At 38.1% G+C, this 23,746-nt stretch overlaps 1 long non-coding RNA gene across 1 annotated transcript in view; it reads right to left on the reverse strand.

Moving 5' to 3' along the window:
* The window catches only part of LOC110348183 (uncharacterized), a 63,948-nt gene that overhangs the window by 20,074 nt on the left and 20,128 nt on the right, over positions 1 to 23,746 (reverse strand). The window contains exons 2-5 of the long non-coding RNA XR_015445402.1: positions 12,293 to 12,722; positions 6,430 to 6,623; positions 3,043 to 3,218; positions 2,021 to 2,100 (exon numbers count right to left, since the gene is read on the reverse strand). This is a non-coding gene — a long non-coding RNA (uncharacterized LOC110348183). The remainder of the gene's footprint in view (positions 1 to 2,020; positions 2,101 to 3,042; positions 3,219 to 6,429; positions 6,624 to 12,292; positions 12,723 to 23,746) is intronic.

Genomic DNA, 23,746 nt, shown 5'->3' on the forward strand with positions numbered 1-23,746 from the left:
AGGTCCTCTCCTGGGCCTTGGGGGTGGCAAGTTCCACCTCTGACGTGGAACAGTGCCTGGCAGGCAGAGCAACCCACAGCTACACTGCCCATACCACTCCCAGACCCATGAGTGGCAGGGTCCCTTCTGAGGTGAAGGCTGGGGAATGGTTCAGGGTGGACAGCCTGCCTGGCATGCCCAAGCCCTGGGTTCCATCCCATCCACCACTATGAAGAAAAGGAAAAGCAAATGGAACTGGGGAGCCAAAACTTCTCAGACCTATTGTGGTCCCTTGGCTGCTCCTGTCTGCTCCAACCTGCCCAGGGCCAGGAAGCTGAGGGCTGGTCCTGAGCTCTAGAGGACAGGGACACCAACTGTTCCAGCCTGGACACAGGGTCTAGCCTGGAATACACAGAACTGGCACCTCAGGCCTCACCCATTACCCTTACCACAGACACAGCCGGGGATTCCCAGCCCAGAGCTCCGTCTTCAGCCTCTGCAGGGCCACGCCCCTCCTACAAATCCCCACTGCCTCCCCCCTACCAAAATAATTCTTAATGTCAACAACTAAGAATCCAACCAAAAGTAGGTAAATGTCTGAACAGATACCAAACCATAGAAGACATAATGATGGGAGATGGTTCAGGGTACAATTCAATACTGTTTCTGTACACCAATCATGAACCCACTGAGAAAGAAATCAAGAATCCCACTCACGATAGCTTCAAAAAAATCATATACCTGGGAATTGGCATAACAAAGGAAATGAAAATCCTCTATAATAAAAACTATGGTACAGGAGAGCAAGGCAGGAGGAGGGAGAGAGGGAGGAGGAGAAACTGGAAATACATCCCCTGTTCATGGATAAGCAGAAACAATATCGTCAAAATGGTGAGACTCCACAAGTTATATGCATGCTTAATGCAATTCTAATCAATACACCATCAGCATTCTTCTCAGAACTACAAGGCACACTCCTTCAACTTAAAAGAAATCGGCAGAGACTGAAGACGCTAAAGCACCCCTGAGCAACAAGAGCAAAGCAGGAGGCGTTACAACCTCAGATTTAAAGTTATACCACAAAAGTACAGGGATGCAAATATCACAGTAGAGGAACAAAAACAGACATGCTGACCAACACAATAGATTTCAGAATGAAGAAACAACCCCAGGCACTTTCAGCCACTTGATTTTGGACAAAGGTAAGACAGCCTCTTTGACTAATGGTGCTGGGAAAACTGGTGATCCCCATCCAGAAGAATGAATTCAGACCCATATCTCACACATCCTGTACTAAAATCAAGTCAAAATGGATTAGAGAACTAGATATTAGACCAGAAACACTGAAGATAAAATAGGTAAAGCTCTTGAAGACTTAGGCACAGGCAAGGACTTTCTGAACAAAACCATTGCACATGAAATAATATTAAGAATCAACAAATGGGATTTACCAAATTGAGAGGCTTTTGCACAGCAAAGGAAACAAGCCACAGACCAAAGAGACAACCTCCACTCTGGAAAATTCTTTGTCTGCTATTCCTTGGACAGAGAACTAACATCTAAAATAAAGAACTAAAGTGAGACCCTCCAAAGTGAAAGACCTAATAAAAAAATTTGTTATGAAAACAGCACACATGGCAAATAAAGTACATGAAAAAACATGTTCTCCATCATTGGCCATTATAGAAATGCAAATCAAAACAACATGAGGTTCCATCTTATTCCACTGAGCATGAGTATCACCAAGAACTTAAAAGAATAAATCCAGGAAAGGTTATAAATAAAAGGGAGCCCTTCTAGATTGTTAATGGGAATTCAAACTAGTATAACCACTCTAGAAATTCCTCAAACTAAAAATATAAATTCCATTTGACTTAGATATAACCCATCTGGGTATCTTCCTAAGAAATGTAAAGACACATGCATTCCTATGTTTATAGCAGCATCATTCATAATACTATATCTAAAATTTAGAAATGGTCTACATATCCATCAACAGATGAATGGATAAAGGAAATCAGTTACATGGAATACTACTCACCATAAAGAAAAATCTCACTTAGGAGGCTGAGGTAGGAGGATTGTTGCAAGTTTGAGGCCAGCTGGGACTATATGGTGAGACTGGCAAAGAAAGAAAGACAGACAGACAGACTGACTTGATAACTTGATTCATTTGTGGGAAAATGGATGCATCTTGAGACTTAATGCTAAGCATATTGATGCTAAGTGAAATAAACCAGATACAGAAGGTTAAATATCAAATGGTTTCCTTTATATGAAATACTAAACATATACATAATTTAAAGACAGCGTGAAAGAGAGGTGTTAAAAAACAGGGAGGGAGACTTTGAGGAGATTGGAAGGGGACCTGGGATGGGGAGGAGGGAGATGGGGAGGGAAGGAGAAGTAATAATGATTGAGATGTGATATGTATATATGCCAATTCCCCACGATGATTGCATTTACTATGTATCATAAGCATATAATAAAAAACCAATAAAACATTTTTGGACAAGATTATAAGGCAGGGTTAACTTTGCCAAACTCTCATCAAAGCTGCTATGAGTTTTCTTTCTGTCTCCCTGCTTTTCGGCTCCCAACCAAAACAGCAGCACAGACTCCTAAAGTTCTTAGTCTCTTACTATAGGGCCCAAACCCACAGGCTGGGATGTTTTGCCCACCACAATGGTACTAATGACCCAGAAATCAAACAGCCTGGGCAATGAGTTGACCGTGACCACACAGCAGCCCATGTCTCACACAAGAAGAAATATTTTCTTCATATCCTTGGTCACTGGAAACTATGGGACTGTACCCCACCACAGCAAATCCATACAGGTCCGTGGCTCCCTTTGTTCTGTGAGCAGCCCGTCCCCTCCTCTTCTTGTTCAGTGCTACCTTCCTTCAGCTGAAGCCCCAAAGTTTTACTTCCCTGTGTGTGTGCCTGAATATTTAGCTGGGTTTCATTTCTATTCCTTCCCAATCTAAGATCCTGTCCAGTTACATATCTCCTATTATCTGAGTAGATGTAAAATGGGGCCATGGAAATCAGCACATGCTCACCTGAGTAACCTTGGCTCAGAGAATCCATGTCAAGGTCAGGGGGAAGATGTGGATAGACCTAAGGCCAAAGTGGTGTCAGTGGGTCTCATCGTCCTCTACTGATATGACCTCTTTCCATGCAGCAGAATCGATGACTTGTGAAGATAGAGCTCTGAGCAGACAGCTGGAAATTAAAACTGGGATTTTTTTTTTAGCTGCAGTAGCTGGTCAGAACAAGGAACTGTTGATGTAATGGTGAGGAGTGCCATGAACAGACTCAGCCCTTACAGACTTAGGAATGAAAGAACCCAAAGGCTGGATGTGACATTTCATCTCTTAACTGAAAGACCATGGCCCCGTGGGCCATCATCTCCGTGAATGTTGACACTGAGATCTGATGACTAGACAAATACCAGAGTCAGAATGTGAAACAGATAACTCCAGTCCTTCCACATAAAAACACAAACATGCTTAACATCTCAGCCATTAAGCAAATGCAAACTACAACCACAGAGAAGTTCCCCTTCACTCCCACTACAGCACCTATCACCAGTATAATTTAAGGTAGCAAGTGTTGGTAAAGATGGGAGAAACTTGAACCCTTACACATGGTGCAGCCTCTGGGTGAAATACTCTAGCATTTCCTTGAAAAGTTGAATATAGATTTACTATACTACTTAATCCTTTCATTCCTAAGTAGATGCCCAAAAGAACAGAAAGCATGTATTCAAATAAAAATGGATATATTCTTCAAATCTGTCAAGGTCATGACAATGACTGAGTCTCAGCATGAGTTCCAGAAAAGAAAACTGGATCCACATGAAAAAAACGAATTTTTGTCCCAGGCAAGAGAGACAGTAAAAGCAAAAGGGGCCTAAGGATTGGCTATTCAAGTTGAAATCTTTTAATTTCTTGACATGGGGCCTCTGTGGTGGTCACCTAGGAGTGTCTCTACTTTGGGTAAAATACTTGGCAGTGTTTCACATAGAGTTGCAAATCTGAAAAATCAAGAACCACTGGACAAAGTGAGTGAATAAATCAAGGGTTCTTCGTAACACAATTACAGGTGTCTTCTAAGTTTGAAATTATTGGGAAGCCAAGTATTTTTACAACATTCATGTCAATATCAAACCAAAAAAAGAAACATCAAACCTCACTCTACTGGCTAAGTGATTAGTGAGCTTTCTCATCATAGAGATGGAATATCTGGCACCCACAACTAGAGGGGGAAGCTTTGGCTCATGTTTGTGGGAGATTCAGTCCATGGTTGGCAGGACCCAAGACAGAAACATCATGCAGGAAGTGTGTAGCAGAGCAACACTTTAGTTTATAGTGGCAGAGAAGCAGAGCAGGGGAACAGCACCAGAGAGAAAGGAGTGAGTGACCAGATAGAGACACCAAGGTCATATCTCCATGTCCCACATAGACACACCCAGAAGTGTACACCACCAATCCCCTGGGTAGATCTCAAAGCCAATCAGGGTGACACTCCATCTTAACTTCACACACTATCTAGGTATTACTGGAGGACACTGCATGGATATTATTAGTATCAGAGGTCATAGAGCAGATAGTATATTGATACCATGAGTTTGTGTGTGAATACTAAATTTGTATTACAGGCCACACTATGGACATTTAATAACCATTATATTACTGTTAAGATGCCACAGGGAGCCAAAATTGTGGCACACACCTGTAATCCAAATACTTAGGAGTCTGAGGGAGGATGCCTGTGAGTTTGGGGGCAGTCTAGACTATATAGTAAGACACTGACTCAAGAAAAAAAGGTGCTTCTGTATCACATTAGTCTCAAGAGTCCACGGTGTGGGTATAGTAGGTCACAGAAGAAATACGATATAAGTGATGAGGGGCCTCGGAGAGGGTACTATCATAGTATCAGGGAAGAGTATGTGGATAATTTATTCATATGAAGAGGCTACCAAGTGCATATTTAATAGGCATTAGGACTCCACATTGTGGGTACAGTAGGTCACAAGAGAGATATGATATAAGTAATGAGGGGCCTCAGTAAGGATACTATCATAGTATCAAGGAACTGTATGTGGATAATTTTTTCATATGAAGAGGCCACCGTGTGCACATATAATAAGTATTAGAACTCTACAGTGTGGTATACAGTATGGTATACGGTGTGGTATACACCACAGTGTTGGTAATACAAGGCCACATTGTGGATATTAAATTAGTATTACGAGCCATGAAATAGATGTCACATTAGTGTTGGGGTTACTCTGGATATTAAATTAGCATTAGATGTTGATGTGTGGACATCAGTATTAGTGGGTTATTTGTGGATATTAAACTAGGAAACCCAGTAGACATTAAATTAGTATTAGAGTCTACTCTGTGAATATTAAATTAATATCAGATACCACTTTGTGGATATTCAATTAGTATTAGAGGATTCTCTGTGGAAATAAAGTTAATATTAAAGGGCTACTCTGTGAATATCAAATTAGCATTAGAGGTACTATGTGGATATTAAATAAATAATACAGGATGCTCTGTGGATGGTACATTTGTATTACAGGCACTTGTAGGTATGAATTAGTCATAGAGGCCACTCTGTGGATATAAATTATTAAAGACACCATCTTTGGATATCCACCTTTTGGATAGTAAATTAGTATGATACACTGCTGTGTGAATGCTACCTTACTATGAGATGCCACTTTGTGGGTATTAAAATAATATTAGAAGCTACTCTGAGGGTATGAAATTAGTATTAGAGCTTGCTTTGTGGACATGAATTAATACCATATGCCACTATATGGACATTAAATAAGTATTACAGGCCACTACTCTGTGGGTATTAATTAAGCATTTGAAGCTACTTTGTGGATATTCAGTTAGTGTTAAAAGCTGCTCTGTGAATATAAAATTAGTATTAGATACCACCATTGGGATATTAAATAAGTATTAGGGGCCACTCTGTGGATTTTAAATTAGTATTAGATTCCAAAGGGATACTAAATTAATATTAGGGATTACTCTGTGGATGTTAAATTAGTATTAGAGGCTGCTCCACGGAAATTTAAAAAGTATTAAATGCTCTTCCGTGAATATTAAATAGTATTGAATGCCACTCTTTGGCTATTAGTAGCAGTATCCACTCTTTAGATATGGGCCCCTGTGTTTGTTTCACACCAGTACCAGTGGTCACTGTGTGAAAAGCCCTTTAGCACTGCAGGCCACAGTGGGCACAGCTCATCGCTTACTCCAGGCACAGTGTGGACATTGTCGCAGGGGACTGATACCCTGGGTGCCCTGTGAAAACAGTGGTCACTGAATGACAGCTTCCATAGGGAGCCCTTCCTCTGTCGAGTCTCCAGAGACCCACCCCCATTGCTGTACACAGGCTACAGACAAGAGCTTGGCACTCACAGTTACACAGCAGGCATAGGCACCTCCAGGAGGTCGGTCCGGAGGGTGAGATGTGGGCCACTGTCCTGCATGGCCTCTGGCCTCTGGCACCCTCTGGGGCTACATCAGCTCAAGAAAGGTGAGAGCATGCGCCCTCTAGTGACCACTAGGACTCAGCAGTCCAAAAGGGCACATGGCGCCTTCTCCTGGTCTTCCTGAAAAATGAAGTCAGCAAAGTGAAGTCAGCAAGAATATCCTCATTTATTGCCATCACTTTAGAAATTCTAACTGAAACCCTCTACCCATATTTTTATCCAAAAATGGTGAAGGAGCAAGTACTCAGGAGCTATATAATATTCAGTGAATGTAGATGCACACATTAAATGTTACACACAAACTCACTTTTAAAACTCCTAGAGGAAAACAGGAAAAAAAGTCTATGAAATCTCGGACCCAATGATGATTTTGAACATTCAAACCCTTTCAATGAAATTCACAAAAGAAAATATATCACTTATGTGGACTTTGTAAAATGAAATTTTCTTATTTTTATTTTTTTGGTACCAGGGATCGAACTCGGGACCTTGCGCTTTCGAGGCAGGCGCCAAAACCACTGAGCTAAATCCCCAGCCCCAAAATGAAATTTTCTACTCTGTGAATGATCCTGTTTAGAGAACAAAAAGATAAGCGACATATGGCGATACTTTACAAAACACATCTGGGAAACAACATGAATACAAAATAACTCTTCATATGAATAATGAACAATCCATTGAAAGTGGGTATCAAAACAGACCCCTGACCAAAGAAAGATGGTTAATAGTTAAAACTAAAGGATGTTCCACATCATATGTCATTCAGGGAACTGCAAATTGGAATGATAATGAGATAGCATGTCATGGTGATTAGAACTACTAAAGTCTAAAAAAAAAATTAAAGTTGCTATACTGATTGATGGAGGAGAGAGGCAACTGAAATTTTCATTCATTGGTGGTAGGTGCCAAATGGCACACCCAGTTCAGATGACCCAGTGACGTTTACCAAGCTAAGCAAGTCTAACCTTATGATTTAGGAAATACACTCTCAAATTGTCTGTATTTAGACAACTTCTTTGAAAATTTACATCCAAACCAAAATACACCACCAAACAAACAGAAGAAAAGATGCAGCACATAGTCATGTACAACAGCTCTCTTCTTCCTGGGTAGAACCTGAAGTAATCACAATAGACTCCAGAACGCTGAACTAAACTATGCTATCTATACCCACACAATGGAAGATACTTGGCAATATGAGTAAACTATCAACCCAAATAAAGACATAATTAAATCTTACCTCTGTCTTCCTAAGAGATTAAACCCACACATTCTTGAAAAGCCAAACTGCAGAGATGAAAACCAGAATAGTGGTTGCATGGGTTAGAGTTCAAAGTCTTTAGTATAACATCTTAAGAGAGGCACTATGCATTTGAGATCCATGAAAATCCCAACCACTTCAGATTAGATCAAATTATTGAGGAGATGGAAATATCCAAGGATGGAATACAGGCTGTGAAAAGAGATCTAATTGTATCAGAAAGGTATGAAAACACTAGTGACCCTCCAGATAGGGGCCAAAAGCTGCAGACCTAAACCACAAGGAAATGCAAAGAGTGAAGAAGAGCCCTGGTAAAAGAGTCCTGTAGGAGTCTCTTTCCACATCCTGCCATGTGAAGACATGGATATAAATCACCACCTGTAAAGAGAATATCTTTACCAGCCATTGAATCTGCCCATGGCTTGATCTTGTATTCTCCAGGCTAAAAAACTGTAGACAATAATTTTTTCAGGTGTTTTTCTAAGGAACCCTGGGAAGACTAGAACATTGATTACAATGGGTGTGATAAAGGAGTGACATGAAGAGCCACATGAAAAGATGTGCAGCGAGAGATCTAAGACAGTTCCCCAGGGCAGTCCCCATGACATTGGGGCACACCATCCTCCCTGCACGTGGATATACTCATTGACTCAGAAGCTCCCTAAACTACACATTACAGGGATTTTTCAGGAGACTTAGTCATATAGGCATCACCAATTAGGTAATCCATCTCCAGCTTCCTTTCCACCAGAGAATGGGGTGTGGAGATGAAAGTGCCAAGCTTCTATTGCAGATGTGGTTTCTGGCAACTGTCCACCATTGTAAAGGTTTGCAGTAATCCTTATGAGAATGAAGCTGTTCCTATCAGCTAGGAAGGTCCAGACAATTTGGTCACCCATGTAAGGAACCAAGATCAAAGACCAAACACTAGAACAGAAAATGTTCCTAACAGCCCATCACTTAAAAAATTATGACAATAATTTCTCTACCAGGAGGACAAGTAACAAATATATACTTATGGGGCTACAACCTGTAATTGGAACACAAATGAATTCATTAAAATGGAACAATAAACTATATGAGTGGCAGGTGTCAGAGGTCAAGTTTCTGTGAAAAATTATAGATATAAGGGGAAAAGTCTGATTGGGATTACAATTGATCAGAGTCCACTGATTGGAGACAACAGTATAAATATAAACCTATGTATAGCTGATTATTCCACATAAAATATTTATAACTAGGTGTGTATGTGCAAATTAGAGTGCACACCTACAGTTCATTTCAGTATCAGTCATAAGGGTCAATATAAGATGACCATGTCTAGCTGACTCATGTAAGATTTTAATACTGTTCTTTTATCAAAAGAGCCAGGGCTCTGAAGAAATGGCTAATACCAGGAATGGGATGGTAAATACATGATCAGGGTAATCATAAAGTATCAAAAAGTGAGGAATTCATGACAAAAATATAAAATGTCAAAAGAAACTAAGAGCCCACGCAAAGCTTGAATCTGACCAAGGGTTCACAAGGATGAAAAACAAAGAGACACAGAAACAGGTTAAAATCTGGGCAAGGGCAGGGGGTTCATGTCTCCCTTCAACATAGAGACCCAAATGATTGCTGCACCTTGGTTTTATTCACTCAGACACAGACACAAGCAATTAAGGTTTCACAGGACTCATCTGTCTCCCATCCTCCATGGTACTTCTCTGGGTAAAGAACTTAACTTCAGGTGTTTTTAATTTTCCCTGCGGCATGTTACACGCTTGCATGCCCTCTTTCTTCTCAGTGCTCCCCGAGGAAGCCAATTAGACCTCATTATTCCCATCCAGTCTTCCATAGGTGGTACTCAGACAGAGGACTTATATCTAGAATATTTAAAGCACTTGAAAACTTAGACCTCCAAAATTAAAGACCCAATCAAAACAGGGAAATTACAATAAATAGACACTTAACAGATGGAGAAATACAAATGGCTAATAAAATCATTTTTAATATTCAGCAACTTTAGCCATTATGAAATAAAATTCAAATCAACACTGAGATTTCACCTTACCCTAGTAAGAATGGCCATTATCAAGGACTCAGAAAATAACAAATGCTGGTGAGGTTACGGTGAAAGAAGCCTTATATATTCTTGGTGGAAATGTAAATTAATAAAACCACTTTGGAAATCAGTATGGAGACAGATGAATGGATAAATAAAATGTGCCATTTACACACAGTGGAGTACTACTCTGCCAGAGAAGAATAAACTTGAATCATTTGTAAGAAAATGGATGCACCTTGAGACCATAAGGTTAAGCGAAATAAATCAGATATACAGCTTATACATTGCCATTGCATAGTTTCTCTTACAGGAGAACCCAAAATATAAAAAGTAAAATTGAAAAATAATAGGAAATAGAAAGATAGATATTTTGTAAAAGGGAAGGAGACCATGACATGGAGCAAGAGGAGTGAAAGGGAATGAAAAAAGATTTAAGATGTCTATGTATAAGTACCAACTCCCCACAGGAATATAATTGTTAGGCACTTCAAATATGTACTGTCGTGGTTTGGGCCTAGATGTCCCCCCAAAGCCTCATGTGGTCATAGGCTTGATCTAGAGTATGTGAAGCTGGAATTGATTCATGGTGCAATGCTAAGCTCAAGGGCACTAGGATTAAGGGTGTGAGTGCTGCCCACCCTACGTAGCCTGAATAAGACAAAAGGGGCAGGAAGATGCTGTTAACTCCCTTGTTACCCTTGCTGCCTTGTGTGCCATGTTGTTTCTGCTCTGCTGTGCCTGGTTGTCATCCCTGCCTTGGAGTTGGCTGATTATGGACTGAAACCTCTATGAACTGTAAGCCAAATAAACCCCTTCCTTCTAACTTTGGGTGTTGGGTATTTTGTCTCAGCAATGAGAGAAAAGTAACACATGTACTAATAAAAAATAAAAATTGAGAAAAGAAGTAAAAAGACATTCCCTTTGACCAAGCTATACCTTTCCTGGGCATCAGCACAGAACAGACAAGTTCACCCTACTACAGTGATATGTAAGTACCTACTTTTACAGCACCACAACTGACAATGGGTAAATCATGTACATGCCTAAATGCTCATCAACAGATTAATGGATAAAGAAAGTGTACATATACACAATGAAAAACTACTCAGCCATTACAAAGGATACATTTGAGTCATTTGTAGGAAAACTGATGAATCTTGAGACTTTAATGCTGAGTGAAATGAGTCAGTTGCAAAAGGTTCAATATCTCAGGGTTTCTAATATGAGAGACCTAAAATATAAATAATTTAAAGAGCAGAATAAAGAGCCATGTTAAGCAAAAGGGAGGTAGGCTCCACAGAGATGGTATAATTCTTTAAAGGATGGGAAGGGAGAGGGGGGATTAGGGGAAGTAAAATAAAATTCTTGGAATAATTTTCAAATAATTGGTGTTCTTTAAAAGTTTGATAGACTTCTGTAGCAAAGCCCGGACTTTTCTTTGTTGGGAGGCTTTTGTCAAATTTAATCTCACTATTATTGGTCTGTTTACATTTTCTATGTCTTCATGGTTCAATTTGGTATGTTATATATAACCAGAAATTTGCCATGTAACAACTATTCATCAAAACATTTCATAATATCTAAAAACATTTGATTTGAGTTCATATTTAGCAATTGATATTCTAGTATTTTAGTTTAAGAAATTATACCTGTTTTATATATATTTAGCAAGCATATTAAGATTTAAATTATGAGAAGTTTATAATTATGTCTTATTTACATTTACTAACTTCTTTTCAACAATTATTCCTAGACTGCACACAAAATCTGGATATTGGCTAATCATGATAGTAATTTGAAGTTATTTCCTTGTCAAAATTCAATTGTTACATACAGTACATAGGAAAGAATGGATACTGTATTGCACTTTCATTTGTATTATTCTTAGATCAAATTTATATGTTTATGATCTTACACAACTAATGGAAATAAATATTACCCCATCTGGTCATCAAACCAGGCAATTACATATGACAAAATTTTGAAGATATATTTATTTTCATTTTACTAACATTTAAAACCAGAGTATTTATGATTTACTCAAGTTGGGTGAATTCATTCAACTTAATTTAACATTTTAATTTATGTGAACATTTATTTATCTGTAAGCCAATTAAAAATTTAGGGATTTTATTTCATAGATATAACATACAACATGCACATATGTTTAAAGCACAAACACACATATACACATAGTAACAAATATTAGCTATTTTTTGAATTTTAGTCATGAGATGAAAAAGCTATTGTACAAGTTGCCAGTTTATAAAAAGACATTTGAATCCAAGTTATGTTTCTGACAGTATGGGACAAGTTCAAGGCATCTGTTCCTGTGACTAAATTTAAAGTTGATAGGTTTTTGAAAGCTGTGGGACAAATTTTGGAATAAAATAGTTGCTGTATGTCGTAGTCAGGGTTCACAAAGGAATAGATCTAATACAGGACACATAATTTATAGGATTATTTTATCATACTCACCCAAAATGTCAAATGCAGAAGAGTGCAAGAGATCTATCTGTGCATTAGAGCCCCAAAGAATCCAGCCGAGGGCCTGGATCCCACAGCTATGCCCCACACAAGTCCAGCTGAAGGCCGGGAGTCCAAGGCAATGTCCTGACAGAGGCCTAGAGCCCACGGCAGTGTCTCATGCAAGTCCGTAGTAAGGATCTGCACCAGGAAGGCCCAAAGGCAAGTGGTGGAAGCTAGAAAGCCTGTGCTGGTGGAGTAAAGGATTTGTGCCACTAGGCTGAGGGATCTGCACTAGAGCCAGGAAGCAATGCTCAAGGAGAAGACCATACCTCCGCTGATGAGAACAGCAGCCATTCCCAGTGACAGTGAGAACCTGAGCTCCTCCAATGACAAGAACAGCCAAGTTTGCCTCACGAAAACCAGCCACAGCAAGCTCGTCCTAGAAAAATCAACAGCGTGTGAACTTCCTCACCAGTTCTCTTTTTATGCAATTGACAACAATCTTCAGCTGTATCTTCCATGCCCAGAACTATACTGATTGAGTTTAGGTGGACGTTCCAAGTTGACCATTAGTTAATCCACCACACTATAATAGTTTGACTTTTTAAAGCTTCTTTTTAACTTTTCATTGCTTTTTTCAGCCACAAATGAGTTTAGGAGTTAACTTTTGATGTTATTTTAGCTAAGGGTGATTAACACATTTCTAAGTGACCTTGAACAATATTGTCTTGATATAAGCAAATTTCTAACAGATTCAAAATAAGTAGAGAAAAATTGAGTTTAAAGGCCTTTAAATATTAAGCCTATCTCATTGATTAATAAAAGTGGAACATGCATGAGCCTGAATCATAATATAGCCAGCTGGAGTGTTTGCATGTTCTAGAATGTGGGCATCCCATCATGTTTCTTATCAGTCTCTCAACAGTAAAGTAAATTGTATAACCCATGTTAGGGAATTTAGACAAGGCATTTCATTTTTCCAGATAAGCACAAAAACAGGTAAATGTAGTAGTATCAAAAGTTCTCAAACTGGTCAAGATAATTTTAATCATCCCAAGTGATACGAGTCCATTGTGACAGGCCATTGCAAAATAATGGCCTGTAACTTTTGAACAACTTTTGAACTTTTGAACATGTTCCAGAAGGCATTTGCCTATCAGTGTAGTTTTTAGAAGGGTGACTGCCCACTTTCTATAAAATTAGAAAAGCTGCTTTACATTAGCCAATATGCGAGGATACGTGCTTTGTGTTATAAAGGTGCCACTTCAAGGGCCTCACTCCAAAAGTGTCACCAGTTGCATCAATGGCCTCTGTTATGTGTCTCAGGAGGGACCCTGCACCCTGCTTGGGTGAAGTTGCTCAAGGTGCTGAGATGAAAAGTCTATGAAACACACCCCTCCTTCCTCCCTCATGTTCCTGTTCACCTAGGAATGGGGTAGCTTATTTGCAGATCTCTGCAAGGCTGCTATATCAACCATAAGTTCTGACACTTTCAAGATGACTCTAGTTGCTTAAGAAGACCCTCAAGAGGTTCAAAGCAGCAAGTATCTCTTTTTGTATCCTATTTTGTATTCTATTTTGTAGGAAACTGTTCAATTTAAATTTTCCAATTAGAATTTTTGAAATGGCCACAAGATGTCAGTAGGAGTCAACTACTGTGTTTTGAACAGACATGACATCCAGTGAAAATTTACCAGAAATTCTGGAGGACAGCTTACCTTGACAGGGTTGAATTAAATTCTACCCAGTGCTACAGGAGACAGCTTATCTCGATGGATTTACATTAAGTTCTGCCCAATGCTAGCCCCAGAACCCAAGGAAAGTGAAAATTACCTTCACCCAAACTCTCCCTGAGAAAACAAATAGTACTGGCCAAAAATACAAACTTTAGTGGGAATATTAACCCAAAAGATAGCCTACAAGAGGCCTACCATATCTAATGAAAGAACCCTTCCAGGAAAGACACTCAAATAAAATGAACCTGACTAGAAGTGAGAGCTTCAGATTCTGGGAGCCTAGTCCATTAAGGCTCCCCTGGGCCACCGGGAGCTGGAGGAGAAAAAGGGTCTCCTGTCACTGGCAGGCTCCAGGTTCTGAGAGGCTGGGGGGCACCCTTCATGTTCACCAAAATGAAAACAAAATAGTGAGAAATGAGGCCAAAATGAAAGCATAAGAAATTTTATACAAGTGCAGAACAGATTTGCAGATTGGGACACAAATTCTTTCAGAAATCTAAGGAGCAAGTGTTTGAGCCATAGTGTGACTGAGGCAGGAAGGGGAATACAACTCAGTATTCCTGGGAGTAAGAGCTACAACTAAGTATTCTTTGGAGAGAAACAAGATTTATTGACACAAATCAGGACAGTTACCTGTTTTGCAAGTCTACTGAAATGTGCATACCAGGGACAGACCATTCATTCTAGAATCAGTGCAGCTAGTGGTGTTATGGCCTCAAGCACTGCATCCTCTGCAGTTCTCACCTCAGATTCTGTGCAGCCCCATCTTCCTTGTCTGAAGGTCTCTAAGGGCCTCAGAGTGTTTTTCTTTATCATCATTCTTCAGCCACTTTGGGTTTTATTTTATCTGTGTCAATACACTGTTAACATCACTTAATTGACCCATGTTTGTTCAGGAGCATGTTGGGGTTTTTTTTTCGTTAAGTTTATTGGTACATTTTAGGTGTACAATACAGTTCCATTCATCTTTGGGAACTTGTACCTTTACATGATGTATCTTGGTTCCTATTTTTTTCCCCATTCCCTTGCCCTCCCTTCAACCCCTCCACCCCTCCCTATTTACAAGGAGCATGCTGTTAAATTTCTAAAGTTTCAGAAGTTTAATTCTGTGATCAGAAAAAAATACTTGATTTGATTTTGATCTTAGATTTGCAAGACTTTCCTGGGCCTCTGTATATTCTATACTGAGACTGTGTACATGCTGGTGAAAAGAATGTGTTCTGCAGCTGTTGGATGGAACAACTGCACATATCTCTTAGGCCCCTATGGCCTTGAGAGCATTTAATGTCATGTTTCTTTGCTGATTTTCTTTCTATATTCTTTCCTTTGCTGAAAGTGGGGCTTTGAAATTCTCTATTTTTAGTGTATTGGAGTCTATCTCTTCCTATAGCTCTATAAACATTTGATCTATATATTTAAGTGCTCTATCGTTGAGTATGTATATAATTTTATATCCTTTTGTTGAGTTATTCCCTTTATTATTGTATAATCACATCCTTTGTCCCTTTTCTTTTTTTAGAATAGGAAAAATTTATTGAGAGAAAGATAGCTTCTGTCTGAAAGAGACAGAAGGGGGATTGGAAAATGGGTTGCTCTCTCACCCAATTTCTCAAAGGTGTTTTATGGGACAAAGCCATGAGGTGAGGCGTGTTCAGGGTGGGACAAAACTATAGTCAACTAGTAAGATTACAAGTACAGTTGCTTAGGTAATATTGATCCAATGACAAATCACAAGGTGGACAAACCTATGTGCAACCAATAAGATTATGACAAGTATAGTGGCTTAGGTAATATTTATTAAATGGGAATCCAATGGGGAAGCAAGTCACTTAGCAAGCATACAAGGAATGAGCAAGGATTTTCAGTAAGGGGTGGTTCAGCGATCTTTCTTGGAAGATCTTGGTCCCCTACTCAGGTGATTGATACCTATTTAGAATATCAATCACTGCTATTTATCCTATGTGGGTGTGCTAGTTTCTCTCCTGTTACAATGCTGGCCTTCAGTGAATATGTCTTGACTATCCTCCATGTTGGCTCCTCGTGGGCTGGCCCTGTCTAACTGCCTACACAACATCTAATTAACTTACCTATCTACAATATTCCATCCTCTGAAGAAGTATCCCTAACTGCTGTGAGGAGGCAAAGGGCAAAGACCATTCTGGCTACTTCCAGCTGAAGAGGGTCATAGTTGTGATCAACAGTCAGTTACTCTACAGAGGGCCTATCTAAAGGCCCTTGATAGGCTCCAGACATTGTCATCATGGGTAGGTGCATAGCTTTGAGTCTGGAGGATCTTTGTCCCTTTTTTTTTTTTCCACAGGTTTTGACTTAAAGTATATTTTGTCTGATGTAAGTATTGCAACTCCTGCTTCTTTTGGCTTCCACTTCCTTGGAATCTTGTAACCCTTCACGTTCAGTCTCTATTGCCCTTGCAAGTATAGAGAGTCCTGTGCACAGTGTATATTTGGCTCATAATTTTTACATGTTCAGTAACTGTGGTTTTTTTTAATTGGAGAATTTTATCTATTTACATTCAAGGTAATTGTTTAGTGTAAATTATTTACTATTGTCATTTTGTTCATTGTTTTTGAATGACTTGTTTTATAAATCTTTTCTCTTTTTTCTTCCTCTCTGACATTTCCTTTGTGGTTCAGTGTTTTTCTTTATTAGTATGGTTTTGGTTTCTTAATTTTTAACATTTTGTGTCCCTATTATAAATTTTTTGCTTTGTTGTTACCATGAGGCTTGCAGATAATATTCCATGTGGAAAACAGGTCATTTAAACTGATAATAATTCAACTTTTATCACACACAACATAAATACATATACATACATATATACACACACACATATATATATATATATATATATATATATATATTCATATATACCTCAGTTCACAAGCTTGATTCTGTTTGGTTTTTTTGGTATCGGGGATCGAACTCGGGACCTTGCACTTGCGAGGCAAGGCGCCGGAACCACTGAGCTAAATCCTTGGCCCCACAAGCTTGATTCTTTCCACTATTCTGGTCACAAACTGAGTTGGATGAGAACTGAATCAAATTTAATAGTTAGGTTCAGCATTGACTCTATGAGGAAATTTGATTTGGTTCTCATACAGCTCAGTTATATATAACATTCCATGCCCTGCCATTTTGAATTTTGATGTAACAATCTACCTCTACTGCCTATCCATTATTAAACTGTTATTTTAAATAATACTGTGGTTAATCTTCATATTAAAGATAGGTGTTTACATATCATGAATATTATCTTTATTCTGAAATTAACTGCACAAGGTGTGATAAAAAACTGATGTAAATATGTAAAATTTCTTTAAAAAATTATTGCAGTGAAAACACATTGCCATTAAATTTCCCTCAAAATGCTACTCCTAATTTTGAGTACACTTACCCCCTTGTTCCTGTAACTTTCTAAAGCAGTTCTGGAACTCTACTTTCACAAATGTCTTTAGTTGTGCTATTGTGGCTGCCTTCGTGTCCTGAATCCATTCAAAACATTTACAGCAATTTCTGTCAAATAAAAACATTACAGTGTGTTCTCATTCACATGTTTTGTGCTCCTCATTAATTTATTTTCTTTTAGCATCATGTTTTCCATTTAGCATTTTTATAATACAGGTATGGGGAGAACAAATTTCCTCAGCTTTTTTAATCTAGAAAATATCTCTGTTCCTTTCTGAAGAATACGTGTTCTGAGTACACTGCTATTGTTTAGAAATTTTTATTTCTTTGGCACTTTTGAAATATCATCTTACTGCCTCCAATCTATAAGATTTTTTTTTTTTTCTTACCAGGGATTGAACTTGGGACCTTGCGCTTGCACAGCAGGGGCCGGAACCACTGAGCTAAATCCCCGGCCCAGTCTATACGATTTTGACTAAAAAGTCTGCTATTAGATGTATTTAAACTACCTTATATGTTCTTCCTCTTTTTTCCTTGTTTTTCTCAGGATGTTTTCTTTGCATTGGTATTGTCACATTTTGATTATATATCATCTTCTTTGTGTTGAATTTGATTGATGACCTTTGTCTTTCTTGTGCTTGGATATTTATGTATTCCTCAGGCTTGGAAAGTTTTATGCAATTGTTTGGTTTTTTGTTTTGTTTTGTTTTGTTTGTTTGTTTGTTTGGTACCGGGGATCTAACTCGGGTCCTTGCACTTGCGCAGCAGGCGGCGAAAGCACTGAGCTAAATACCCAGCCCTATGCAATTGTTTTTTAAAGACACTTTCTACCTTTACATCTTTACTCCCCCTTGAATTTGAGCAACACAAAGATTTATTCTTTTATGTCTTGTAAGACATAGGCTTTCTTTATACATTTTTATTCGTTTTTCTTTTTTCACTTTTGACTGTAAATAGCCTGTGTTTGATCTCACAATTTTTTTCTTCTGCTTTACACATTCCATTGCTGTTGCTCTACATTTTTTATTGTGTTCATTGTGTTTTTCATCCCCAGGAATTATGTTTGATCTTTTCTAAAAACTTTCCATCTTTCTGTTAAATTTCTCTGGTAAGTTCCTAAATTATTTCCATTTTCTTGAAGTCCACTGAGGTTTTTTATTGAGTTTTCAGGCATATCATACATTTCCCCTTCTTTATATTCAGCGATGAGTGCATAGGTTTGTTTGCTTAATGAGATCGTGTTGCCACACTGTTCTTGATCCTTGCGGTGTGTTGATCTCTGTGCATCAAAGAAGTATTTATTTCATTCTTCAGTGGTTTCATCTGTGACCATTTGTCCACAGCAGGCCTGATGACAATTCTGAACACACTATCTGTTATGATCCCTAAGCCCTCCAAGTGTAGCAGCTGCAGTGTTTGAGGATACCCTCAGGATCTGCTGTAGAAAGAGGCTGGAGGCTGGCAAGCTTGTCAACAGAGGCTCAAGTGGATAAGTTTCCGAGCTGTTTCCTGCACATGCATGCTACTTCCCTGACTGTGGAAGAAAGAGGCTGAAGAAGGAATTGGTCCCCTTTGGAGAATGGGGATTTCTAGATTTCAACTCAGCAATATGATCAGCATTCCTGCTACCTGGGTTCATATCTGCACTCTCAAAACAACCTTCCGTAGCTCCACTAGGATTTTACAAACTCCTACCTAATCCCAAGGCTCCACAAGTCTTTTGCTTGTGAGTGGGGGAGAACTCTTCTGTAGGGTTATATGAATAGGCAGTCTCCTATTCTGCCATCTTATTGATAATAATCTGGGTGGTTTTTAAGCCTCAAGGTTGTAGGGAAGAGAATAATTATCAGTAGATTTAATATACAACCAAGACAGTCACTCCTCAATGTTTCCTTTATGCTGAATTTGAACTTTTTTCACTTTAGGAAGTCAAATTCTATTGGCCTACTTGACTGTTGAAGTAATGGGGTTTAAATTTAGCTTCTACATCCAAAGTTTCCCTCTTCTTGATGAAGTGTCTCACCTTTCAAAGAGAAATAGGCCAATCTCTCACAACCTCATTCTTTCTTCCTCACTGAAGTCTAGACTTGGACTGCCAAACCACTGTCTTAACTGATTAACTATCAGAAGTTTGCTTTTTCAAGCTATGAACTCAATTTTTATATTTTCAATCTAAAAAATGTATTGTATTTATGGAGGACAAAGTGATGTTATGATTTATAAATACAATATATAATAAGTAAAGCAAGCTAATTAATCTACCTTAATTTTTTTGTTGTGAGAACATATGAAAGTTCCTCTCCTAGCAACTTTGAAATATATTATAAACTATTATTAAATATATGTACTATTTGATAGATCTCAAAAAACAAATTCTTCCTCAGAAAAAGCCCCACATCTTTAAAGTCCACAGCACCTCCCAATATCACCACCCCCCGGACCAAACTTTTACATGTGGACATTTAGGAGACCTTCATCCAGACCATCACAGTTGTGAGCAATGTAATTTCACTGATGGATGCTACGTATATAAAGAAGGGTTTATAGACACATGTTTAAAAAGTGTTTCTGAGAATGCTACCTGTACACTGTCTTGTTAAGATTTTTAATTCGGTGGGTGGAAATGCTTATCTCACTGATTTTGCACACAAAGAAGAGTTTAAACCTTCTCATTTAAACAATGTTTCCTTGAATGCAAAACATTCCCTAGAGAAGAGAATAATTTCAGAGAACGATGTTGTGCATGTAATGAAAAGTTGTGCACATATAAGGCTATTGAAACATACTAAATGTGACTATCTTGTTAACAGAATTAAAAGTGAATGGGGAAGTGCTTCATACTCTGGAATGCATGTAAAGAACTGTTAATAGATAATTGTTTAAAAGATGTCTCTTGGATCTTAGGTAACTCATATGTTATGAAAAATTATTTCAATGGATGGATGTTATACATATAGAGGAGTGTTTCCAGGTGAGCATACTTTTCTAAGAATGTTACTTGTACATCCTCTTGTTATGAATGTCAATTCTGTGAATGGAAGTGTTTACAATCACAGTTGAATATATATAAATAAGTGTATAAGATCATGTTGAAGATTTTTTTTAATGCTAGTTTCTCGTGTTCTGAATGGTGTGACTTCAGTAAATAATTTCTATTTATGTTAGGGATGGTTTATAGAAACCTGTGTGAAATATGTTTTTAAGAATGAGGCCACCTGCCTTGAAAGCACGAGGTCCCGAGTTTGATCCCCAGTACCCCCCCCCCCCCCCGGCCAAAAAATGTCACTGGTCTTGTTAACATTATTACTTCTGTAAATACTTGTTGTTACAACACAGAAATTGATGGAAAGAAGTGTTAAAGACTTTTTTTAAAGTTGTTTCTTGGGGACTGGAGTATAACTCAATGGTAGCATGTGCAAGGCTCTCGGTTCATTTTGAGCATTACAAAAGTAAAAGCTTGTTTCTTATTGTGCTAGCTGAACACTATGTTGTGAACAGTGTAATTTCAGTGATGAGTATTACTTGCACATCATCTTATTAATAGTGTTAAGCCCATGAATAATTGTGCTCACTGCACTAGAATGAATGCAAGTATATAAAATATTCTTCTAAAATTTTTTATACTGCTTGCAACATACTTCTGAAGAGTATTATTTCCATAAATACATGCTATGCATGAAATGATATGCTTGTAGTCACATTTAAAAGATGTTTCATTGACTCTTTACATGCTGTCATTTGATTGTTTATTATTGTTATTATTAGGTGTTAGGTTTGAACTCAGGGCCATCTGCATGCTAAGTAAACACTCCACAACTATGCTACATCCCCAGCCTTGTATACTGTCTTTTTAGCTGTGTTACTTAGTAAATAAAAATATGTAGCATAATGGAATGTATAAGAAGATGCATACCCTAGGGACATCTTTGATGGGTAACAGATGTCCCTACCATAGTTTTCTAATGAAAATATGTACCTTATCATAATGGTAGCTGGCTATCTATCTCAGTAGCTGCACTGAAGGAATATAGGAAGCAATCTTTGTGTTCGCCTGCTTGGTATGATGAATGACAAGGTGTATGCATATGTGTTGAATTGTAAACAGGTGAGTTTTACCCATGTTACATACCATGTTACATTTTGTGAGTATAATTTGTTTCACTAAATGTTTTCTTTTGACTTTTCTTATAGCATTGTCCCAACTCAGTATAATGTCACATGAAAATCCACTTTTACAACTTTGGGAGGAGGTTGAAAGTGAATCATCAGGTGTTTCAGCTACCAATGATGACTTGGATCACATAAGCCAAAGAAGTTGTAACAGTGAGACAAAGCAAGATATGAAAGATAGAGAAGTACAGAATAAAAACCTTGATTCAGACAAGGATGAAAACAGTAATGTACATAAATATTTGACTAGTCAAAATACTACAAAATGGTCATGTATACCTGAATGAGCCAACATTGGAACTATGTCACAAAATGATATTGGGTTCTTGCCAGGGGTGTAACCTATTGGATGGAATGCCTACACTGAGGTTCAATGTTGCAAATTGTTTGTAATGGAAGATATGCTACAAGATGTTTTGAAATACACTAATAGTGAAATACAGGTAAAGCATTCTATATTCATCAATTGCAATACACAAAAATATATTTGTCATGACACCTCTCTATCAGAACTAAAAGCCTTCATAGTAGGACTTTATCATTCTAGTAATCAGAATCAAAAGAATTTATGGAGAAGTGACAGATGTGGTGTTGAGATTTTTAGAACTATAATGACACTCAAGAGATTTGGTTTCCTTCAAAATTACCTACATTTTGATGATAAAAAGGCTCATCAAGAAAGAAAAAAAATCTGACAATTTGGCTACTATTCACTCATCTTTTGAATGCTTTGTTTCAAACAGTCAGGCAATTTATACACTATCCAGATACATGGCAACTGATGAACTACTTGCATAATTTCATGGTTTTTGAAGCTTTCAGAAATATGTGCCAAATAAACTTACCAAATATGGCATAAAAATATATGCTCTGGTAGATACCAAGACATTTTATACCTTGAATTTAGAAAATTATCCTGGAACTCAGCTACCAGGTCTTTATTCATGCAGTATTAAACCATATTAAATTGTGAACAGACTTGTTGCACCTATTTCAAAAAGTAACCCAAATGTTACATTTGGCAATTGGTTCACTAGTTACCCATTGATGTTGCACTATGCTAAAAGAACACCAGTTGACCGGCACAGGAACTATTCACAAGAACAGAATGGAGATTCCTTAAAAAAATGTTGCAAGTTCACAATAGAGAAATGTATAGTATAATCTTTGGATTTCAGAAAGACATAACATTGGCCTCCTATATGGTAAAGAAAAAAAAGTAGTATTGATACTGTCATCATTATACTGTGATGATAAGATTGATAGTGAAGCCAGGGGTAGTGGTGCATGCCTGTAATCCCAGCACTCAGGAGGCTGAAGCAGAAGTATCTGTGAGTTCAAGGTCAGCCTGTGCTACATAGTGACTTCCAGGCTACCCTGGACTACATTATGATGAAGAAAAAGAAAATAATATTGATACTATCAATGTTACACCATGATGATAAGATTGATAGTGAAGTCAGGCATGGTGATGCACACCTGTAATCGCAGCATCAGGAGCCTGAGGCAGGAGGATCCTGTGAGTTCAAAATCAGCCTATGCTACATAGTGAGTTCAAGGCTAGCCTGTATTACATAGCAAGATCCTGTCTCAAAAAACAAAACAAAACAAAAAAGATTGATAGTGAATCATCAATGCAAATGAACCTATAGTCACATCTTACAGCAAAATGAGAGGCATAGTAGACGCTGTTGATGAGTTATGCAGCAACTATGATGCCACTCAAAACACAAAGCATTGGCCAATAGCTGTGTTTTACACAATCCTACATATCAAGCATAAATAGTTTCATACTTTACAAAGAAAATAATAAGCACAAAATATCATGGAAAAAATTTTCTTACAAGATTGGGACTTGGACTGAGAAGTGATCAATTACAACAGAGGAAGAACAATATGTATCTGCCCAAAGAACTTCACAAAAGAATTCTGGAGCAGCCAGTGAACAGACAGGTGAACATTACAAGACCCTCCTAAGGAAATAGGAAGAGCAGCAAGATGTCAAGTGCATTCTACCAGAAAAGACAAGAAAATAAAATACATGTGCTATCAGTGTAAGCAATACTTGTGTATGGAACATGCTGTTTTCATGTGTGAAAATTGCCTTAGATGTGATAATTGAAGTAAAAAA

Source organism: Heterocephalus glaber, unplaced genomic scaffold (genome assembly GCF_053883595.1).
Source record: "Heterocephalus glaber isolate CG9 unplaced genomic scaffold, H.glaber_assembly_v1.0 deba00001610, whole genome shotgun sequence".
Taxonomy (NCBI): domain Eukaryota; kingdom Metazoa; phylum Chordata; class Mammalia; order Rodentia; family Bathyergidae; genus Heterocephalus; species Heterocephalus glaber.